Here is a 25,227-nt window from a genome sequence, read left to right as displayed (position 1 = left end):
AACATCCAGGGGCTGGTGTGTCCTATCAGTATCAGTCCAGGGGTGTTCTGTCTGCTGTATTTGAAAGGGGGTGCTCTGTCTGCTGTATCTGAAAGGGGTAATCTGTCCATCTATCCAGGGGCTCCCCCCCCCCAGTGTAAAATTAAAATAATAAAAACTAGAAAACGTAAAATATAATTTATTTTTTTTGTACTCATCTCTTACACATATTGTGCGACAATGTTGGTGAAATTAATCAACAGTTTTTTGATTACTATTCCTGACACATACACATATTGTGCGACACTGTGGGTGAAGGTGGCACCACTATAATATATTTGTTCGTACTCATCTCATAAACATATTGTGCGACACTGTTGGCGAAATTAAACCGCAGTAGTTTATTACTACTGTATTCCTGACTCATACTCATGTTGTGTGACACTGTGGGTGAAGGTGGTACCACAGTAACACAGTATATTTTTTCATACTCATCTCATACACATATTGTGCGACACTGTTGGTGAAATTAAACTGTAGTGTTAGATTATTATCTCTAACTCATACATGTATTGTGACACTGTAGGTGGTAATTTTTTTGTACAAATTGGGGTGTGTGCTGTACCCCACTTGGTTCGTGTTTGTTGATAGATCTAGAAGACGAACAATTGAGAGGAGAAGCATAGGTGGCTTAAGTCAGGGCATCTAAAACCAAAGAAAAAGTAAACGTCAGAATAGTGCAATAATATAACCAATAAAAATTGTTGTCTATGCAATAAAGACCGTCACCAATGCCCCCAATGATTAATTTAACGTTTTAAAATTAAACAAATTCAATTAAATTACTAACTTATCCTTGCTTCCACTACAAACATACTCTACATCCTTTGGGCCCCTGATCTAGTTATTGATAAAGATCTGTGTCAGACAATTTTTGCAGATTTTGGTTTCTTTTTTTTTTCTTTTTAAACAGCTAAAATCACATGATTTGGCCTTTTTTGGTTCCTAGAGTATTATTAACCATAATAACATTCATTTCCTTTCCAGGCATTTTAACTACAGTACAAACGAAGATAAATATATATTGTACAATATTTATTTTTAGATGCTGTAATCATCTGTACAGATTATTTTCAGCCTCAATGTAAGATCAGTTCCTGAAAGGTATGTTCAACCTGGAGAAGGTAACCGCTTCATCCAGCTTTACGCAAGGTATATAGAGGTCTATTTACTAAGCCTTGAATGGAGAAAAGGTGGATGGAGAATACGTACCAGCAGGGCTGGTGCTAAGGAGTTCGGCGCCCTCCTGCAAAAAAAATAATTTGCGCCCTTCCTCACATAGATGCAACAGGGACCACCCCCATCTTCCGGATTGTTAGGGTCTGGTTGACAGCGCAACCTGTCCTCACGCAAGGCTCCACCAGCAGAATGGAGATCGGCTCCCCCTCCCAGCCTCCTTACCACTGCACTGCATGTCATGAAGCTGCCCTCACGCAAGGCTCCAGAGGCAGGGAGGGGAGCCGCTCTCCATTCTGCCGGCGCCGCAGCCTATCACACAGAGTGCCAGGCGCAGCAACAAAAGGCAGCACCATCGCACAGCAAGGCCTGTAAAGCAGGGAGAGCGCCTATCCAGCACGGCGCTTCCCTGCATTGCAGACCTTGCTGTGCGGGTAGCGCCGGCCCGGGAACTACCCCTGCCCCCCTAACACGCATACTACACTGCAGCTGTTACCCTGAACCACACTCCCCACACACTACATTGCCGCTACCCTACATCCCCCTCCCCGCACACACGAAACTCCCATCGCTACCCTGCACCCCACACACTACATTGCTGCTACCCTGTATCCCCCTCCCCGCACAAACGAAACTCCCACCGCTACCCTGCACCACACACACTACATCGCTACTACCCTGTATCCCCCTCCCCGCACACATTAATATGAAGCCCCTCCCCGTTACACATTAATATGAACCCCATCCCCATTACACATTAATATGACACTTCTCCCCCAGCACACATTAATAGGACACCCCCACTTCTCCCCAGCACACATTAATAGGACACCACCCCTGCTCCCCCAGCACACATTAGTATGACCCCTTTCCCCAGCAAACATTAATGACCCCAATCCCCAAGCACAGAGTAATAGTGCACCCCTCCCCCTCCCACATTAATAGGACCCCCCTCCCCAAGCTCAGATTAATAGGACACTCTCCCCAGAACACATTAATAGGACCCCCCTCTCCAAGCACACGTTAAAATGACACCCCTCCCCCTCCCACAGTAATAGGACCCCCTCCCCAAGCACAGGTTAATAGGAAACCCCTCCCCCACCCCAGCACACAGTAATAGGACCCCCCCTCCCCAAGCACAGGTTAATAGGACCCCCCCCCTCCCCAGCATACACAGTAATAGGACCCCCCCTCCCCAGCACACAGTAATAGGAACCCACCCCCCACCCCTAAGCTAATAGGACACCACTCTCCTCCCCCTCCCTCCCCCCCCCCCCCGCCCAGCACACATTAATAGGACAGTTTCTCCCTGCTTTGTTTATCTGCAGCAGCACTAACCTGAGCCTTGGCTCCTCATGTGGCTGGCTGCTTCTCTTTTCACGGCTGCTCGCTCCTCCCACTACACTAAGGTCAGTGTGCATCACATGTCTTCCTGTGCAGTGGTTGCACTGCCCATACTTGATTCCACCACTGACGGACAGGGAGGGGAGAGAGGGGGCAGTGCTGAAGACTGCTGTACTCCTGTGTCTTCAGTCACAGAGGGGAAGGAAGAGAGGTGGGCGACACTGCTGTTTGTCTTCCTACTTGATAAGTGCAGCGGGGAGGAACAAGCAGGGAGGGGGGAGGGCCCGGACGCAGATGGAGATTAAGAGCCTCTGTGTACGGCTGGCGACGCCACAGACAGTTACAATACAGTGAGACAGGCGCTGCGCGTCACCAAGGTTGCGGAGTAGGGACAGCGCCTCTCTATCCCAGCGCCTCCCTGCTTTGCAGACCTTGCTGAGCGGGTAGCGCCGGGCCTGAGTGCCAGCCAATCAGTTCCTAACTGCCATGTCACAGGCTGGGCTTGAAAAATGACAGGGGGTAATCAGAGTTGATCGCAGCAGCAAATTTGTTAGTAGTTGGGCAAAACCATGTGCACTGCAGGAGGGACAGATATAACATTTGCAGAGAGAGTTAGATTTGGGTGGGTTATTTTGTTTCTGTGCAGGGTAAACACTGACTGCTTTATTTTTACACTGCAATTTAGATTTCAATTTGAACACACCCCACCCAAATCTAACTCTCTCTGCACATGTTATATCTACCCCCCCCCCTGCAGTGTGCACATGGGGGGTCATTCAGACCTGATCGCACGCTAGATTATATCGCTGCACTCCGATCAGGTCATAACTGCACATGCGTATGCACCGTAATGTGCAGGCACATTGCACGGGTATGAAGCGGATCATTGCTGAGCGATGGATTTAGCGAAGAATCCATTCGCACAGCTGATTGCAAGGAGATTGACAGGAATAAGGCATTTGTGGGTTGCAACTGACCATTTTCTGGGAGTGTTTGGAAAAACACAGGTGTGTCCAAGCATTTGCAGGGTGTCTGACGTCAACTCCGGGCTCGGACAAGCTTAAGTGATCGCAGTTGCTGAGTAAGTTCTGGGCAACTCAGAAACTGCACAAATCTTTTTTTGTAGCGCTCGGCTGCACATGCGTTTGCACACTTGCAAAGCTAAAATACACTCCCCTGTAGGTGGCGACTATCTGTTCGCAGTGCTGCAAAAAATAGCTAGCGAGTGATCAGGTCTGAATTAGGCCCATGGTTTTGCCCAACTGCTAACAAATTTGCTGCTATCAACTCTGAATTAGGCCCACAGTTAGGAGCTGGCTGGCTGGTACTTTATCTCCATCCACTTTATCTCCACCGAAGGCTTAGTAAATCAGTGGCGTGCGGTGAGGTCAGTGGCTGGTGAGGCACTACAGCCATAATGTCCGCCGAGTCCTGATGATGATCCCTACTGCCGCCGAGCCAATGCGCACTACTGCCCCTGAGCCAATGTCTACTACTGTCACCTTCCCTGATGCCCGCTACCCCTGCCACTAATGGACACTACCCCCACGAACGGATTACAAAATCACCCACCATCAAATGCCCCGGCCTCCCGCCACTAATTTGCAAACAGTACCAGTCCGATGCCACCGCCGCCAATGCCTGCAGCCTACCTGCTCATCAAACTTGTGATGAGCAGGTAGCTAATATATTGTAAATTTTTATAAAATAGAATAAAAACTAGTCTTTGGGACTGGGGAGGGAGTGGAAGGATGTCATGAATGCAATTTTGTTGTACAGGGCTTCCACGAAGTCTGGCAGAGTAGGCCAGAGACGGGCAGTGAAAATGAGGTGGGCGCAAGGTACAGGACTGGGCAGAGTCACCCCGACTAGTTTGATGCCCTAGGCAATATTCTTGCTGGTGATCCCCCCCACCTGCGGAGATAGTGGGTGACTGGGACAGGGTGACATGGAGATAGTGGGTGATGGAGTTAGTGGATGACATGGTCAGGGTGATGGGGAGATAGTGGGTGACATGGTCAGGGTGACAGGGAGATAGAGGGTGACAGTGGGTGACATGGTTAGGGTGACAGGGAGATAGAGGGTGACATGGTGAGGGTGACAGGGAGATAGATGGTGACAGGGAGATAGAGGGTGACAGGGAGATAGTGGGTGACATGGTGAGGGTAACAGGGAGATAGTGGGTGACATGGTGAGGGTCACAGGGAGATAGAGGGTGACAGGGAGATAGAGGGTGACAGGGAGATAGTGGGTGACATGGTTAGGGTGACAGGGAGATAGTGGGTGATGGAGGTAGTGGGTGACAGGGAGATAGAGGGTGACATGGTGAGAGTGACGTGGAGATAGTGGGTCATGGAGGTAGTGGGTGACAGGGTCAGGGTGACAGAAGATAGAGGGTGACAGTGGGTGACATGGTTAGGATGACAGGGAGATAGAGGGTGACAGGGAGACATTGGGTGACAGGAAGATAGCGGGTGACATGGTTAGGGTGACAGGGAGATAGTGGGTCATGGAGGTAGTGGGTGACATGGTCAGGGTGAGATGGAGGGTGACAGGGAGATAGTGGGTGACATGTCAGGGTGACAGGGAGATAGAGGGTGACAGGGAGATTAGTGGGTGACATGGTCAGGGTGACAGGGAGATAGAGGGTGACAGGTAGATAGTGGGTGACATTGTGAGGGTGACAGGGAGACAGTGGGTGATGGAGGTAGTGGGTGACAGGGCACACTACAGCCAGGCTCCTCAAACAACCCCCCCCTCCATCCCATCACAGGGGGCATCCCAGCAGCACAGATAGCCTACTACCTCACAAGTCACATGGGATGCCTCACACTACTCAGGCAGACACAGTCACAGAAGATGACTCCGTATCACCGGCATAGGCAGCCCCCGGTCCTTCCCCTCCCATCGCGGTGGAATCAGAGGTTGCATCCTAGCGGCACAGGCACAGCCAGTCTCCTCCCCGTCCCCTTCCCCGCTCACCTCTCAGTCGGTCCGCATACTTCTGGCCGCACACAGGGGAATTTCACTGCAGCTACTTCACTGCCCGGCGGCGCCCTCCTCTATCTCGGTGCACGGTGCGGAATGGACTGGAGGGCTGGCGGGTGGGCAGGTGGGGACGGCTCTTACATTCGGTAAGGAACAAAAACCCAAGATGAGAGGGTGGACACCTGCGTTGGTGTCTCCCCCAAAGTAACCATTGCCCAATCACATCATTCTTAATGACAGGGGCGTGCTTTCATGTAGGATGAAAGCAAGCCCCTGTCAAAGAGGCACTTATACTAGTGCTGCTTTCTTTGATTTTTTGAACGGGATTCTACTGGCCGATGTTAGGCCCCGCCCCCCACTTCCTGTCCTTTACTATTGACAGCGGGAGGCACCGCTCTCGGTGCCTCCAAAACACTACTAACACTTTTTTTACAAAGCAAAAAATTATTAAAATAATATAGAGGCCAAAACAGATACTTATGACACATAATATGTGTCATAAGTATCTTGTTTGTATTATTTTAATCATGAATTACAGGGGAGGCACTGCCTCCCCTGCCTCCCCTGACTGCACGTCCCTGTAGTAAATAGATCCCATAGTACCATGTAAATGTTTTTGACCAATATACACATCCTTTGTATTAATTTAACATATTTCCATTTTAGTGCAGACATTGTGGCAAAGGGAGTGCAAATTCGCCGAGTCCCAGCTGCGGCTCCTTTATATGGAATCCAAAACCTGCAAGATCTGATGCTGGATGAAAACAATATTGTGATGTGACCAAAATTTACTGGAAAATAGTGGAATTGAATGCTATTGAGGTTAATAATACTGTGGTAACATTCTGTGATTTTAGCTGTTTTTGTGATTTAAAAAAAAAATACAGACCCAAAGCAAAAACAGATCCGTAACTCGCAGGTGAGGTTTTGGCAAAACAAATTCAGATCCAAAACACAACAGAGATACAGATCCAAAACAAGAACCCAAAACCCAAGATTTGGGCCAGCGCACATCTCTAAGGATTACTATTTGGACAAGGGGACTGATGGGCTACGTGGGATGGTAGGTAAGTATATGTAAGTGTGAGTGTGTAAGTGTGCTTTCATAAAGTATTACTGTCATGGTGTGTGAGTGGTGTCTATATTGTAATTTTTTTTAAGTAGAACTACAGGTACCAACAGGCCCTTATATTCCCTGCATGCTGGTACATGTGGTTCTTCAAGTACCAGCATGCAGGGGAGGCTTGCTGGGATCTGTAGTTCCACTGTAAAAAACAATATTTATTCTTAAGTTTACACAATGGACTATGAAGTTACCTCCCACAGCTCACAAGTGGTGGCCAGAGCCCCGGGCTTCAGCACGGGCCCTTGGGTGTCCGGAGTGGAAAGACCCCCAGGGAACCCCAGCCAGGGCTTACTAGTTGAGGTTGTTATGTTATGGCCACAGAAACAAGTATAAATGTGTCCCCAGCTGTGGCATTACCTCCTTCACTAGTAGAGCCAGGTGCTGATTTAAAAAATGCGGGGAACCCCTATGTCTTTTGTCCACCCATATTTTTAGAACCAGGACCAGCGCTAGTTGTTAAATACCCCTACTCAATTTTTTAATTATTTTTTTTGCAAATTATGGTAATGTTTTAGGAGCAAGTTGTAAACTTACATCCTATTACATTGCCTGGATTGTTTGTTTGCAATGGCAAAACATCTGGATGCGAGTATTGGCGGTAATTCCAAGTTGATCGCAGCAGGATTTTTGATAGCAATTGGGCAAAACCATGTGCACTGCAGGGGAGGCAGATGTAACATGTGCAGAAAGAGTTAGATTTGGGTGGGTTATTTTATTTCTGTGCAGGGTAAATACTGGCTGCTTTATTATTTATTATTATTAACACTGCAAATTAGATTGCAGATTGAACACACCCCACCCAAATCTAACTCTCTCTGCACATGTTATATCTGCCTCCCCTGCAGTGCATATGGTTTTGCCAAATTGCTATCAAAAATCCTGCTGCGATCAACTTGGAATTACCCCCATTGTCATTGCGAGTTTTGGGATTGCAGGGAACATGAAAGTTTGCATGTTCCCACACCCCATTAGATTTGTGAGATGGTCAAAACATGTGAGTTTAGCACTAAACATGCATTTTTGACCAAATCGCATCCCATTACATCCTGGCCCAATGAATGAATATAGGGTTTGTTTGATTGGAAATAAATGTTTATTTATGGAATGTGAATACAAATAATTTAAAGTTAATTTTTAATGAAAATAAATTGTTAAATATCTAAGTGCATAAGGAATATAATTGATTTTATTCATACAATACACTTGCATATGTAATAGATATACAGCTATAACCATCATATTTTAAGGCTAACCCTCCATCCATTTTGTTCGATAGATGACCTTTATATAGACATTAGTTCACTAATCAGATACATGTACATTTAACAGAGTTTAGCAGACTTATTGTGTGTAATAGAATTGGAATTAGCACCAAATAAGGCTGACCAGATTCTAGCTGGTACCTTTTCCTAATATGAGCATAACATTGTACTCCAAGATGCATGAAATCAGTGGGAGTGTTATAAGAATTGGGTGTAACCAAGTATTATAAAACTAAATGAATCACCATGTTTTTTCTATTAATGTCTTTGACCCGGGCTGACAGGATGTTGTCTCTCAGCCTGTATATGTGCAGGGTCCTTTTAATAAATAATTAATTGTTTTTATAAATCTCACTTCAATTCAATCTTTTACTTAGTTGCAACAAGGAAAACACAATGGTTAAATTAAAGTTGGTATTCAACAGTTGGGGGCTACGTCCTATGGACCTATAGATCAGTCGATTCATTGAATTCTCAAAGGGGTGTGCCAGCCTGCCAGCATTTTAGTATGGCAGGAATATCCCAAGATCATTACAGGCACTGGTGAGTATAGAATATGTCATGCTATGTGCTATATGCCAGTACATGCTGTTTCTGTACCTGCCAGCTGTCTGTGTGATTTTATTCTTAGAATATGGGAATTAGGTTGAAATGATTGAGTAAGCTAGGAAAGTAACCTGGGAACAATTGATGAGGAGTGCTTTCATCTGTAAATGTTGCAAAATTTAATTGTTACAAGTATAAGTTGAAAAATCCAAATTTTGTAAGTGTGACTAATACATAAACCTCGGCTGTTCACCTTATGTGCAAATGCGTGTGTGAGAAGCAAAATATATATGCTTGCGTTGGATAAGATAGCATTGTAACACCATAAGTATAACGTGAAAACACATATGCATAGGAAAGACATCATCCCATATTAAACAGAGAGATACGTGTGTGTGTGCTTTATAAATAGGGCGATCACCCAAGGTTATTTAAATATAATAATATTTATAAAGTAATAGTTCTACTAATCTAATCTGCTGATTATTGTTTTTAACCATAAATCTGTCTGCTAACATCATTGCGCAGAGAGATGAGCAACTTTTAAAGTGGTGTGTTGTTTGTGGTGCATTGTTGTTCTCAGTTGACAGATGTGTTGCATGTGTGAAAAATTGCAGTGATTGCAAATTTTTCAGCATATGGGAAGGCATGCCGAGCACAACTTAGGTGTACACGTTATATTATTTTATGGAAAAATGTTTCATATTGTACCGATTTTGTACAGTACTGTGACCAATGGGTACAGTCTACAGAAAATGTGAGAAAAAAAAAACCATGTACATGTTAGGGAATTGTGTATTTCAATGATGCTGTGGGGTATGTCCTGTTCAACCAATACTGACCGCAGTATCAATATTGAAATGTGCAAACTCTGATTTAAGTTATATGTGTGTATTCACAGAGTTAATACAGACAGGTTATGTAAGAAAAAATAAAAATAAAAATTAAAAGACTATAAAAATATGGTATCAAATGACCCGCCCTGCGCCTGCGAAATTGTATGTCATTGTGTGGTTTTGTTTTTATGGTGTCTTGTACGTCCGACATGAAACTTCAGTGTTTGTACTTTCGAAAGCACAATATCTGGTTCTGTTCTGTGCCTAACACAGAAACTATTCTGTCCGTGTCTGGCTTGTTTACAAGTCTTGCAAATAATGTTTATATATCTGTTGAACTGAGATAAAAATACAGTTAAGGAGTTGAGTGTCTGTGCTCAAATGACTTTTTGCAGGACTGAAAGATGTGTGATTAGAAATGTGTGTTTATCTGATGTTACTACTTATTTATGGAGTGAAGTTCCATAAGGTATCATTTTAGTACCTATTCTTTAATGCGACATGTTATGAGAAGGTCTGCCAGTAAATTGTTAATAGCTTGATCCTTGTGCTGTTTTGCGATTGCTGTATTGCCGGAAAAAAAGAAGTTTTTTTTCCTGTAATATATGGCAATATAGTGTGGTAAGTATATTAATGCATACCTCCCAACATGACCCTCTCCAGGAGGGACAGAATGCTCTGCTCCTGGACTTCCCTCTTAATTTGTGATTGCCAGCACCTGTGCTGAAACACATTTCTTGTCCATTAACCTGCTCAAAACAGGTGCCAGCAATCATAAATTAAGAGAAAGTCCGGGAGCAGAGCATTCTGTCCCTCCTGGAGAGGGTCATGTTGGGAGGTATGTTAATGTTTTGACGATATCCGACAAATGCTCTCGGAAGACAATGATTTGTTATTTTAAAATGTTTGTCACACATACGTTTGAGATATGTATTTGCATTAAAATGAAAATAATTATTTGGAAACAATAAAAAGGGGTATTCCATGAAATAGATAAGTGCTTTAATATAAATATTGATCATGATCAGATTTTATGCTTTATATGATGAAATATTTTTGAACTGTTACGTTTTTTATGTTGATAATCTTGCTTTTTCTTTTTACAGGAGTAAGCTCTACTTTATTTTAAGATGAGAACTAATTAGTAAACTGATAACTTTGCAGATAAAGGGCCTAATTCAGCAAGGATCGCAAATCATCAAAATTAGCAAAAAAAGCGTAAAAATGCAAATTCTGCAACTAAAATAGCAAAAACTGAGAAAAAAACTCAATTTCTGAGACTTAGCAAAAACTGCGTATGCACTACAAAAAGTAGGCGTGTAGGGGGCGTACTAAAGTGCTGGACTTGCAAAAACTATGATCAAGGGCGTGTTACGGGGCATGTTGTGGGCGCATGCTGATGGTCGGTGGGTGTTGCATTCGCAATTTTTACAACAGATCACACATTTCTGATGTGCAGTTTCTGAGTGACTACAGGTCTACCTTAAAATCTGCACAAGCTGACCTCAGTTGTAGACTGCATGTATACTGCAATCATTGCTTCATTACACCCAGCTGAAGCAGCTCACACCTCAGACCACAAATCACTTCATTCAGTTGTATTGGAACCTAGAAACATGTAAGGTATTGTTTAACTCTGTAACACATGTTGATTGTGAAAATATATATTACTAACCGATTTGTGTTTACACTTACTAACAATCGAGGTTTGACAACCACACTATTTGATAGAAGAAATTGTAAAAAAACCTTTACAAGCATTTTGCTTAGTAGTATCTGCTGAATGACATTTAGCTTCCTGACATTTTTTTTAAACAACCAACTTTTTTTGTTAAACAAAACATACCCACATACATTTTTTTTATTTTTTACATTTTATTTGTGCGCTACACACATAAACATATGTTGAAGAAGAGCAACACCATCTTTTTATTTTCAAGTTTTGCAAATTCTGCTCCATTTGTAAACTTTTTGAAACAAATATTTACACATAATTCCTTAAAGTAAGGTATGTAAATAACTGCAAATAAACAATAATATGTAATGCTTGACCACTTCACAATCAAAATAACACTATTTTTTTTATAAAAATGTTACTGTTGTTTCCGAATTAAAATATTTTGACTTCAAAAAAGTGTGTTTGTTAAAACATATACCAATAATTGCTGTTGTGTAGGGTTTAGAGGCTAGAATTCACACTCTCTCTAGTTGAATATATTTGAACACAGTTATAAGCATTAGTCAATGTTTGAAGAAAAACACTTTGGTGTCTTTAAGATAATAATTGCTAAATTACCACAAGATCATTTGATCAATTAAGTGATGATTGAATTGATTTACAATTGTTGAGTAGTTTCTTTAATTTGGGTGCAGGAAAGTAGGTTGTGCAATTGTTAAGGGAAAAACACTGTTGTTAGCAAAAAATGCAATATCAGAAACAAGTACGCAAAAATTGCATACATTTGTAATATGTACGCAAAAATTATGATTATTAGGATGATTTTCGCAATATTTGCACATTTCACAAGGCCACCTTATTTTTGTTAAATTAAATTAGTGTTGCAGTTTTTCTGTTTGGGCGTGCTTTCGCAATTTTGCTTTTGCGCGCAATTTTTGCTAATTTGTAATTTTTGCAATCCTTACTGAATTTGCCCCAAAGTCTGTAGAGAAAGCTGCAAAAAGTGTAGTTACAGGGACAGAACGTTAATAAGAGAAAAAAAAACCAGCAGTATACATTAGCTAGATTGTCTCAGAATGGAATATGTTATGCATGTGGAATTTATGGATGCAGCTGTCCATCACTTGCAGACACCACTTGTAAGCATCTGTTGCACTACAGATACCAGCAAAACTTCTCCCTCTTTCACACTCTTCCCCTCCCAGAGTGAACAAAAATGTATCTTTCACTCCTCCTGGAAATTATCTAAAGAGACAACGCCCAACTGCTGCACAGATCACAACACACACACGCCCCCCCCCCCCCCCCAATACTTGCTTACCTGACCCTCTCCATCATACCTCCCAACATGACCCTCTCCAGGAGGGACACAATGCTCTGCTCCTGGACTTCCCTCTTAATGTATGATTGCCGACACCTGTGTTGAACAGGTTAATGGATAAGAAAGGTGTTACAGCACAGGGTACCACCTCCCCGTCTTCAGGACAAGTGTACAGTGTCAAATCAACATTTTTATAACAATGAACTTACCCCCCCTGATCAGTTTCCCCGCCAGCGTCATCCACGGCCGCGTCTCCCGCGCTCTCAGCCCGGCGTCCACAGCGCACCACCTGATGCACACCACATGGTGCGGAAGTGATGTCATGGCGCCTGGCCGGGCCGCGTTACCATGGCGACCCTGGAAACAACAACAAACAAACACAAAAGAGGTTATCAGCATCGGTCATATAGTGTTCTAGTGCAACAGGTCCACTGGGGACATTATTATATTCACAAAGTGTACATATAACAACAGGCTAAAACCCATACAGTGACAAAGTGAGCCATATAATTCATACGATCCCAGGCCGGGAATTACATATATACAGATGAATGACCGAACTAGACTGATGACCCCTAATTACTGGACATTTTGCAGCGAGCGCAGGATGAGGGTGTGATTTCAGCGGATGTGGTTAAAAAACTTTGTCCGGAATTTCCTGTTACACCATTATTTTATATAATTCCTAAGATCCACAAGGACGCACAGAGGCCTCCTGGACGACCTATCATCTCTGCCAGGGGGTCTCTGTGTGAGCCAGTGGCCATCTATTTATACGCCTTCCTTCAGCCCTGTATTCAGGGGACATTTACACACTTGAAAGACTCTAATATGATGTTAAGAAAATTCCTGACTACTGATACTGTACCGCCAGAGGTCATTTTGGCCACGGCTGATGTCACCAGCCTCTATACCTGCATACCCCATGCACAGGGGTTGCAGGCAGTGAGACAACTTATTACAGGAAATTTGAAATATGAGGGGCCAGATATGAGATGGAACAGAGGTTCCTACAAAGAGGCTACCCTAGAAAGTTACTGAGTGGGGCTAGAAAAAAAGCACAGGAACAAAACAGAGAAACACTGCTGCAGGCCCATAATCAAAAATAAAAAACTGGGGTCATCCCATGGGTTAACGAATATAATGTAAAAAGCGATCTTGTTAATAAGAAAGTTAAGACCCTGTGGCCCCTGGTGTCTTGATCCAGAATTGAAAATATTCCACGATAAACGGCTAATGCCAAGCTACACGAGAGGTAGAAGCTTAGGGACGTAGTGGTAAAGACAGACTTGTCAAAGTTAAAGAACACCCCCACTAATTTTTTGACACGAAAAAATGGTTGCTTTAAGTGTACAGGATGTACAACCTGCTCACATATGTCCCCAGGGGATAATATCCCCCACCCGTTTAGTGGTAAAAAATTTTCCGATAAAATGGCCACTAACGTGTAGCTCTAAATTCGTGGTATATGCCATAATCTGCCCCTGCGGGCGCTACTATATTGGCAAGACTGAATGCCAGTTTAAAGTCAGAATGGCGCAACACAGACAAGCCATTAGGAACGCCTTGGCATCAGGTAGTGGGGAGCAGCCTGTGGCGCGCCATTTTATGGAATTTAAGCATGGGATGGCCACGTTTAAGCATAGAATCATAGACCATGTTCCAGCATCACAGCGAGGTGGCAATAGGGGCAAACAGCTCCTACAGCTGGAATCCATGTGGATTCATAGACTCAATACGTTAAAACCAGGGGGGCTAAATGAAAGCCTAGGTCTGATCAATTTTTTATGAATAATAGTAAGCTATGGGTGTGTCATATGCATCATAAAATATCATGGGTACGTTTTTAACAAAGTCAGGTAGCTGGTGTTGAAAAATATGCATTAACTTAAATATGGTGAAGTTGATGTTAGCCTGGATGAACAACTTAGGCTGCCAAAGAGCTCATATTCTCAATTTTTAATTTTTAATTTAGATTGCACTGCTAGGAGGCACTTGTTCATTATCTCTTTTAATATGTTGTCATTTGCAAGATATAGGGGTCATCAGTCTAGTTCGGTCATTCATCTGTATATATGTAATTCCCGGCCTGGGATCGTATGAATTATATGGCTCACTTTGTCACTGTATGGGTTTTAGCCTGTTGTTATATGTACACTTTGTGAATATAATAATGTCCCCAGTGGACCTGTTGCACTAGAACACTATATGACCGATGCAGATAACCTCTTTTGTGTTTGTTTGTTTGTTGTTGTTTCCAGGGTCGCCATGGTAACGCGGCCCGGCCAGGCGCCATGACATCACTTCCGCACCATGTGGTGTGCATCAGGTGGTGCGCTGTGGACGCCGGGCTGAGAGCACGGGAGACGCGGCCGTGGATGACGCTGGCGGGGAAACTGATCAGGGGGGGGTAAGTTCATTGTTATAAAAATGTTGATTTGACACTGTACACTTGTCCTGAAGACAGGGAGGTGGTACCCGAAACGTTGGCCGTACTGATTACACTACGTTGAATTTTTCACAAGTCTGCTGAGTGCCGCCTCTTATTTTCCATTTGTGTGTATATATATATATATATATATATATATATATATGTATCTATGACCAGATGATGAATTTCTGAATACAGTATATTTTTGTGAGTGCTATATGCATGCATTCAAGTTCATAACAGAAGAAATTATAGAATGTATTACAATATATTACACTTTATCATGAATGACATTTGATGGAAACACAAATAGAGCTGAATGATCTACTCATGTATATGTAAGGATTATGGGGATCATTCCGAGTTGATCGTAGCTATGCTAAATTTAGCACAGCTACGATCAGGCACTCAGACATGCGGGGGGATGCCCAGCACAGGGCTAGTCTGCCCTACATCTCAGTGCCGACCCCTCCCCCCCCCCCGCAGAAATGCATAAGTATCGTACAGCGGCTATGCTTTTGCATTTGAGGAGTAACTCCCAGCCAGCACAGCTCCTGCGGCTGGCCGGGAGAACCTCTTCGCTGCGTGGGCACCATTTACAGATCACGCAGCCGCCGCGGGCCGCCCTCCCCAATGGTCTGGCCATGCCTGCATTGGCCGGACTGTGCCCCCTAAACGGCGGCTTGACGCCGCCGTCAAGCCCCCTCCCACCCAGTGACCGCCTCTGCCTGTCAATCAGGCAGAGGCGATTGCTAGGCAATGGCGGCCTTTGGCCGTCTGGCATGCGTCGTCGCTCTGCGGCGCCCCGGCGCAGGTGCAGTTCCGACCCGATCGCTGCAATAAACTGTGTATGTGTAGAACTGTGGTTAAGCAGTGCATTTTGTATGATAAGAATCTACATCGTTACCTCTGGCAGTACACATGGCTGTCACAACTTTGATATAGCTGCATACTTGCCTTCCTCATCCTCAAAAGTGGGGAGTATAAGCAATATGGTGGTCATTCCGAGTTGTTTGCTCGTTATTTTTTTGTCGCAACGGAGCGATTAGTCGCTAATGCGCATGCGCAATGTCCGCAGTGCGACTGCGCCAAATAAATTTACTATGCAGTTAGGTATTTTACTCACGGCATTACGAGGTTTTTTCTTCGTTCTGGTGATCGTAATGTGATTGACAGGGAGTTGGTGTTTCTGGGCGAAAACTGGCCGTTTTATGGGAGTGTGTGAAAAAACGCTACCGTTTCTGGGAAAAACGCGGGAGTGGCCGGAGAAACGGGGGAGTGCCTGGGCGAACGCTGGGTGTGTTTGTGACGTCAAACCAGGAACGAAACTGACTGAACTGATCACAGATGCCGAGTAAGTGTGGAGCTACTCAGAAACTGCTAAGAAGTGTCTATTCGCAATTCTGCTAATCTTTCGTTCGCAATTTTGATAAGCTAAGATTCACTCCCAGTAGGCGGCGGCTTAGCGTGTGCAAAGCTGCTAAAAGCAGTTTGCGAGCGAACAACTCGGAATGAGGGCCTATAATGTGACTAAGACAATTGTAATTATTACATTGCATTTAAAAACTGACAGTAACAGGAGAATACTTTCTCTAGCATCTATAGGGGATACTGGGATGGTGAATTAATGTGGGGTAACTGAAATTAATATGTGAATTAGTATTAGTAGTAGTAAAGTGTTGCTGACAACTTTTGCTATGGGAAATGTCATGAGTTATGCACATCTAAGGGTAACTAACCTGAATTAGTTTGCACAAGCTTACTACAATAGTATGAAATTTAATGGAGAAATATACATTGTGTTCTAGCATTTAACCAAAATAACAGAACTTAAAGCAATATAATTTCTTTACAAGGATTACAAATTATTTGATAAAGATAAGAAAGCTATCGTATGTGGATGTTTACTGAGGATGTTTTTAGGATGATTAAATACATACAACATTGTTTTAAATACAACATAGTGTAAAAGAGAATATGGTGATTTCACAGGAATTTGTATGAAGACATGATTTACCCACTTGTAATAGGGAATATTTTTCAATGAATATGTGTAATGTTGAAAATACAAATAAATCATAATTTGACAGAGGAGGTTTAAAGAATTAAGCATCATTAATCTACAAAAGAGACAGGAATAGCAGAATCTGAACCATGGCATGGTCCAATCGTTGGTTCAATAGTGGTAGAATGACACCTAAACCTCTGCTTAGTCTCTCTTCTGTATAATTTTTGTTGTTGTTTTTTTTGGAATCCAGCAAATATATATTATCCAGAGACTGATTCAAAACTACAAACTGATTTGACTGTTCAATGTGTCACACAAATTATTTAAACAGTTACCAGAACATCGAAAGCTGCAAGAAACTTGGAAGGATATTTAACTAGCACGAACACTCAGTCCAGCACACAACAAATCACTGAGGGAGTGGAGACTGTGTTATGGTGAGAAGTTGCTTATGTTTCGGTTCCATTACATATCGCATAGGATGGTCCTTGACAAGTACCGGTGACTACTGATACAGCCGTTGCAAAGGCTGCAGAAGGAGGACACCGAGATCCATGAGCTCGCATTGGAATGAAAAGATCAGAGACCGGAGCTTGAAGGAACCTAAAAACTCAAACTGTATGGAGATAAAGAGACTATTACAACTATTACTACCAGAGAGTTATATTTGAATGAACCCTTCAATCGAGATGAAGATGATTGCCGATAATAGACTATGTGCTTATAAGCTAATATCCTACAGAACTTTTAACATTTTTGAAAGTACTGTATACTGGGAGCGATATTATTTATAACAGTATTAGGACTTTTTGTCTTTTTCTTTGAAGAGAGAGCGAGCAGAAGTGTGGTGTAGGTATGAGTACTCATCCATTAATGTTAGTGATGTGCACCGGAAATTTTTTGGGTTTTGTGTTTTGGTTTTGGATTCGGTTCCGCGGCCGTGTTTTGGATTCAGACGCATTTTGGCAAAACCTCCCTGAAAATGTTTTGTCGGACTCGGGTGTTTTTTTTTACAAAAAACCCTCAAAAACAGCTTAAATCATAGAATTTAGGGGTCCTTTTTGATCCCATAGTATTATTAACCTCAATAACCATAATTTCCACTCATTTCCAGTCTATTCTGAACACCTCACACCTCACAATATTTTTAGTCATAAAATTTGCACCGAGGTCGCTGGATGGCTAAGCTAAGCGACCCAAGTGGCCGACACAAACACCTGGCCCATCTAGGAGCGGCACTGCAGTGTCAGACAGGATGGCAGATTTAAAAAATAGTCCCCAAACAGCACATAATGCAAAGAAATAAAGAGGTGCAATGAGGTAGCTGTGTGACTAAGCTAAGCGACCCAAGTGGCCGACACAAACAACTGGCCCATCTAGGAGTGGCACTGCAGTGTCAGACAGGATGGCAGATTTAAAAAATAGTCCCCAAACAGCACATGATGCAAAGAAAAAAAGAGGTGCACCAAGGTCACTGGATGGCTAAGCTAAGCGACCCAAGTGGCCAACACTAACATCTGGCCCATCTAGTAGTGGCACTGCAGTGTCAGACAGGATGACAGATTTAAAATAGACTCCCCAAACAGCACATGATGCAAAGAAAAAAGGAGGTGCACCAAGGTCGCTGGATGGCTAAGCTAAGCGACCCAAGTGGCCAACACAAACATCTGGCCCATCTAGGAGTGGCACTGCAGTGTCAGACAGGATGACAGATTTAAAATATAGTCCCCAAACAGCACATGATGCAAAGAAAAAAAGAGGTGCACCAAGGTCGCTGGATGGCTAAGCTAAGCGACCCAAGTGGCCGACACAAACACCTGGCCCATCTAGGAGTGGCACTGCAGTGTCAGACAGGATGGCAGATTTAAAAAAAATAGTCCCCAAACAGCACATGATGCAAAGAAAAAAAGAGGTGCACCAAGGTCGCTGGATGACTAAGCTAAGCGACCCAAGTGGCCAACACAAACACCTGGCCCATCTAGGAGTGGCACTGCAGTGTCAGACAGGATGGCAGATTTAAAAAATAGTCCCCAAACAGCACATGATGCAAAGAAAAAAAGAGGTGCACCAAGGTCGCTGGATGGCTAAGCTAAGCGACCCAAGTGTCCGACACAAACACCTGGCCCATCTAGGAGTGGCACTGCAGTTTTCTAGTGAGAGGATGAGTGCTTCCATCCTCATGTGAATCTGAACCACTAGCCATGAACATAGGCAAGGGCCTCAACTATTCCTTGCCACTCCGTGTCGTAAATGGCATATTGGCAAGTTTACGCTTCTCATCAGACGCTTTTAATTTTGATTTTTGGGTCATTTTACTGAACTTTTGTAGTATACTTGATGACACACGGGTAGAGCAGTGGACTACTGTACCATACTGCTATTTATATATACTGGTGGTCAGCAAAATTCTGCACTGTCCTCCTACTATATACTACGCACAACTAAAATGCAGAACAGGTATGGATGCATAGTATACTTGACGACACAGAGGTAGAGCAGTGGACTACTGTACCGTACTGCTATATATATATATATATATATATACTGGTGGTCAGCAAAATGCTGCACTGTCCTCCTACGATATACTGCGCACAACTAAAATGCAGCACAGATTTGGATGCATAGTATACTTGATGACACAGAGGTAGAGCAGTGGACTACTGTACCGTACTGCTACGTATATACTGGTGGTCAGCAAAATTCTGCACTATCCTCCTACTATATACTGCGCACAACTAAAATGCAGCACAGGTATGGATGCATAGTATACTTGACGACACAGAGGTAGAGCAATGGACTACTGTACCGTACTGCTATATATATACTGGTGGTCACAGCAATATTCTGCACTGTCCTCCTACTATATACTATAATGCAGCACAGATATGGAGCGTTTTTCAGGCAGAGAACGTAGATATTTTCAGCACACTGAGCACAGATATTTGCAAGCACACTGAGCACAGATATTTGCAGCACACTGAGCACAGATATTTGCAGCACACTGAGCAGATATTTGCAGCACACTGAACACAGAAACTGAGAGAACGCAGCCACGTCCTCTCCCTATCATCTCCAAAGCACGAGTGAAAATGGCGGCGACGCGCAGCTCCTTATATAGAATACGAATCTCGCGAGAATCCAACAGCGGGATGATGACGTTCGGGCGCTTGGGTTAACCGTGCAAGGCGGGAAGATTCGAGTCTGCCTCGGAACCGTGTAAAATGGGTGAAGTTCGGGGGGGTTCGGATCCCGAGGAACCGAACCCGCTCATCACTAATTAATGTGGATGGGAATTATTTCAATAAGACCCTTCTTTCCTCTTTTTGTAAGCAGGAAATCCAGAGAGCTTTATGACTGGTGTAAAGATCACCCTTTGAAAAATGTGGTTGTGAGTATTGTATTGAAGAGAGATGTATAAATTGATATATGAATAATATAGGATATTATTCAGAGGAATATCCAGTCCAACATTACCATTAATTTTTGGAAAGATTTTGGGTACTGCTGCTATATAAATATTATTGCTAATTGTTATTATAATTTTTGGGTATGTATACAAAGACACCAGCATTGTAGTAACAGGCCAAAGTTCTCTATGTAAGTTACATTTGATGTGATTACCAAAACTTTATAGAGTTCTGATGACAGTGAAACAGGTACATGTGTATAGATAGGACAGCATCTCAAGATAGAACCACTAGTGATAATATTAGCTAGACACATATGGGGTGTATTCCATTTAGAGCACCATAATTATCTGTACACTGTGGGGCATAATAAGTTGTCCTGGGCAGTACTCAGTAGGGCATAATTAAGTTTCAGGGACATTACTATGTATGATACACAGTAATGCCCCTGACAATTTATTATGCCCCACACATTACTGCCCAGCTTACTTTATTATGCTCTAGTTATGCCCTGCCTGCCCAATAATGGATACTTTTTTGCTCATTGTCTAGGGGTTTCACACCATGGGTTGCCTCCGGTTTGGTGCCCGCGGCACTGCAGCCTCTCCCGGCAGGTCTCAAATAGGTGGATGCAGATCCCTGCACTTCCGTATCGGCGTCCTCATCTCTGACAGATGCTAGAGGTCCAGTAGGACCTCTAGCTTCTGTCTCCTCTATGGCAGCAACCATTTTGTGTGGGACATTTTATCTTTATTCTATGTGGTCAGCTACACTGAATAGAATACTGGTGAAAACAGTGGCCACGGCCCCCCTTGCGATTTGCCGGTGCACTCGGCCCAAGAAACAGCCCTGCCTAGATAAAAGTGTGATTGCAAGAGGTTTAGTAATTAATTGGGAAATATTAAATACTGTTGATGTTTAAATCGAAGGGATAATGAAGTGGTGTAAGCTGCTTTCTGTGGTGGAGTAAATGCTAATTATCACACAATACTGGTTTGAATGGATACAAATGTTTATTGGAAATTATATAGTGTGCAAATGGTAAGTATTGGAATGGTAAGAACCTAATAATATAGTGTGTATAATGTGGGACAAGACATGGAGTGAAGACAGGGCCGGATTAACAATGGGGCGGATGGAGCTGCAGCTCCAGGCCCCCCATCAAAATAGGCCCAAAGCAATTGCGCTGTGCTGCTGCTGTAGACAGGAAAACATTTTTTCCTGCTACAGGAGCCTGCCAAAGTCTGTCTGAGGCCCCGCCCACGGGTCGCGACCCCCCTTCTCTCCCTACCTCGGCTCCGGCATGGCACAATGGAAGATTCACTTTAGCTAGCCCTGGAACCCTTGCGCCGCATACAGTGATGTCAGGACGTGTGACGTTGCAGAGGCGGCGCTCTAGCACTACCGAGCGCTCTGCAGGAAGCAACTCTGCAACAGCATTGTGACAGCAGCTGCGAAAGCTGCTCTGAGAAGGCTGCCTGATCTGGCAAGGAGACTGATCATCTGGGGTGAGGTGTACCCCTGCTGGCTGTTATGCTGCTTATACAACAAGTAAATGTAATTTAGGCACTGTCATTACCATAAGGATATATATATATTTATATTTATTATGCAGAAGAAATGTCCTGCACTCACCCCAACTAATCAGTTTGCCTGGGTGCCACTCCTGAGTAGTATACAGAAATAATATGTAGTGGATGGTGCTCCAGGTCTAGATATCCAATAAATAAATCACAAGCTGGGAGCAATCAGTATATATGCAGTATATATATTTAGATATTGGCGTTATTATAAGGCTTTATAATATTGTATGGGAGAAGGAGAAGTGCTGCCCGCACGCTGCTATTATATATATATATATATATATATATATATACATACACACACACACACACACACACACACACACACACACACACACACACACACACAGTCCAAACATCGGCATTCAGTGGTCCATTGTTCATTCAGTGATTCAGCAGCAGGCATGTACTGCCTGAAGACGGGCGGATAAAGCCTGAAGCGTTGGTAAACTGTCTGTTGGACTATTTGAGCTTGTTGTTGCTGAATGAACTATGGGCCACTGACTGCCGATGTTTGGACTGTATGTAATTATTTTTCTGGCACTGTGGTAGCTGAAATTTATAGGAGTGCCTGCTATTCAGCTATATTACACACATTATATATATATATATATATATATATATATATATATATGTATATCCCCACTTGGGCCAGGGAGTGATGTGCACGAACCATAATTCTTTGTAAAGTTCTACATAGCACATTATGGCTATATAAGTAAAACATTTATCTGGCACAATATAACTGGTGTGTCCATATACATAGTGTATGAATGCGTATATATGTATATAATAAATATATATATATATATATATACATATTCTATACTAAGTATATATATATATATATATATATATATACTATATACATTATATACTCTGTATCTTATTTATACTGACATAATGATGCTGACGAGTCCCAAGCCACACCTACTGCCTAATAAATATATATATATATTTATGTGTGTGTGTATGTAATGTATATGCGTGTATATAAATATATTTGTATTTATAATATGCTCATATTACATTGTTTTTGCTTGCATTTATTCCTAGGCTTGTTCACCCGTTGGAGCCATGGTGACATGAGATAAAGGTGTGTGCCCAATTTTTCCTGTAGTTTAGCTAGACCTTTAAAACTGCAAGTGAAATTATATGGTTCCACGCCCAACATGTTTCGTCAAGGACTTCGTCACCCTCACAGGATACAGTGATGTCACACGTCACTCACAGTGCTGTAACTGAGTCAAGCAGCTTTTTTGAATTACCGGAACTCTGTAAAAAGCGGGGGGCATTTCCGTTGCTGTCCGTAGGTATTGTATGTCTGTCCTTAAGTTGTGAGACGGTACCACACTTGCTGTTTTAGACATAGATATACAGTATGTGAGCATATATTTTAACTAAGTAAAGTCTATCATTTACTTACCCACTGGTGCACCCTCCAATTTATCCCTTTATGATTTGATGGTTTTGCCCTTGTTGAGGTGGAGAGGAAGGACCTGCCCACATCTATCACTGCAGTTTATGCACAGGTTCTATTCCCACTCTATGGGTGCCGTGGACACCCACGAGTGGGAATAGTCCCTGTTGGTCGGCCAACAGGTGGCCTATCCAGCTTTCGGGATCGCGGCGTCAGTAACCCCATCCCCTATGTGTGTGTGTATGTATGTAAATAAATATTTTATATATATATATACACACACACAGTGCCTCCGTAAAGTATTTACACCGCCTCACTTTTTCCACATTTTGTTATGTTACAGCCTTATTCCAAAATGGAATAAATTAATTTTTGTCCTCAAAATTCTACACACAATGGGGGGGGGGTCATTCCGAGGTGATCGCTAACTGCTGTTGTTCGCTGCGTAGCGATCATTGAAAAAAAGTGGCTAATCTGCGCATGCATATGCACCGCAGTGCGCATGCGCATCGCATGGGTACGAAGTCCTTTGTGGTTTTGCACTGGTTCTGGCGACGATTCCAATCGCACAGCCAACCGCAAGGAGATTGACAGGAAGAGGGCGTTTATTGGTGTCAACTGACTTTTTTTCTGGGAGTGGTTCGAAAAACGCAGCCATGGCCGGGTGTTTGCTGGGTGGGTATCTGACATCATTACCGTGTCACTCATCGCACAGTATAAGTAACTACAGGGATGGTGTTGTTTTGCACAAAATGTGTTTGCAGGTGCTCTGCTGCACAGGCGTTCACACTCCTGCAAAGTGAAAATACACTCCCCCGTCGGCGGCGACTATGCGTTTGCACGGCTGGTAAAAACTGCTAGCGAGCGATCAACTTGGAATGACCCCCAATACCCCATAATTCCAACGTGGAAAGACTTTTTTTGCATATTTATTAAAAATAGAAAAACTAAGAAATCACATGTACATAAGTATTCACAGCCTTTGCCATGAAGCTCAAAATTGAGCTCAGGTGCATCCTGTTTTCACTGATCATCCTTGAGATGTTCCTAGTCCAACAGCTTAATTGGAGTTCATCAGTGGTAAATTCAATTGATTTGACATGATTTGGAAAGGCACACACCTGTCTACATAAGGTCCCACACTTGACAGTGCATGTCTGAGCACAAAACAAGCATGAAGTCAAAGGAATTGTCTGTAAACCTCTGAGTCAGGGTGTCTCGAGGCACAAAATTGGGGAAGGGTACAGAAAAATATCTGTTGCTTTGAAGGTCCCAATGAGCACAGTGGTATCCATCATCCGTAAATGGAAGTAGTTCGGAACCACCAGGACTCTTCCTAGAGCTGGCCGTCCATCTAAACTGAGCAATTGGGAAAGAAGGGCCCTAGTCAGGTAGGTGACCAAGAACCCGATGGTCACTCTGTCAGAGCTACAGCATTCCTCTGTGGAGAGAAAAGAACCTTCCAGAAGGACAACCATCTCTGCAGCAATCCACCAATCAGGCCTGTATGGTAGAGTGGCCAGATGGAAGCCACTCCTTAGTAAAATGCACATGGCAGCCCGCCTGAAGTTTGCCAAAATGCACCTGAAGGACTCTCAGACCATGAGAAACAAAATTCTCTGGTCTGATGAGACAAAGATTGAACTCTTTGGTGTGAATGCCAGGCATCATGTTTGGAGTAAACCAGGCACCGCTCATCACCAGGCCAATACCATCCCTACAGTGAAGCATGGTGGTGCTACACTGTAGGGATGGTATTGGCCTGGTGATGCTGTGAGGATGTTTTTCAGCGGCAGGAACTGGGAGACTAGTCAGTACAGAGGGAAAGATGAATGCATGCAATGACCAGAGACATCAACAAAGTACTGAGCAAAGGCTGTGAATACTTATGTACATGTGATTTCTTTGTGTCTTATTTTTAATAAATTAGCAAAAATCTCAAAAAAACACTTTTTTCCCGATGTCATTATGGGGTATTGTGTGTAGAATTTTGAGGGGAAAAAATTAATTTATTCCATTTTGGAATAAGGCTGTAACATAACAAAATGTGGAAAATGTGAAG

General features: G+C 43.2%; 1 long non-coding RNA gene across 1 annotated transcript; it reads right to left on the bottom strand.

Moving 5' to 3' along the window:
• Positions 1–163: 163 nt before the first annotated feature.
• Positions 164–20,814, bottom strand: LOC134898847 (uncharacterized). The gene is made up of 2 exons (XR_010172588.1): positions 20,726–20,814; positions 164–684 (listed from the first exon to the last, which is right to left on the bottom strand). It is a non-coding gene; the product is annotated as an uncharacterized LOC134898847 (long non-coding RNA).
• Between the last annotated feature and the right edge of the window lie 4,413 nt (positions 20,815–25,227).

This window comes from Pseudophryne corroboree, chromosome 1 (genome assembly GCF_028390025.1).
Source record: "Pseudophryne corroboree isolate aPseCor3 chromosome 1, aPseCor3.hap2, whole genome shotgun sequence".
Taxonomy (NCBI): domain Eukaryota; kingdom Metazoa; phylum Chordata; class Amphibia; order Anura; family Myobatrachidae; genus Pseudophryne; species Pseudophryne corroboree.
This window is presented reverse-complemented; position numbering and strand designations above follow the sequence as displayed.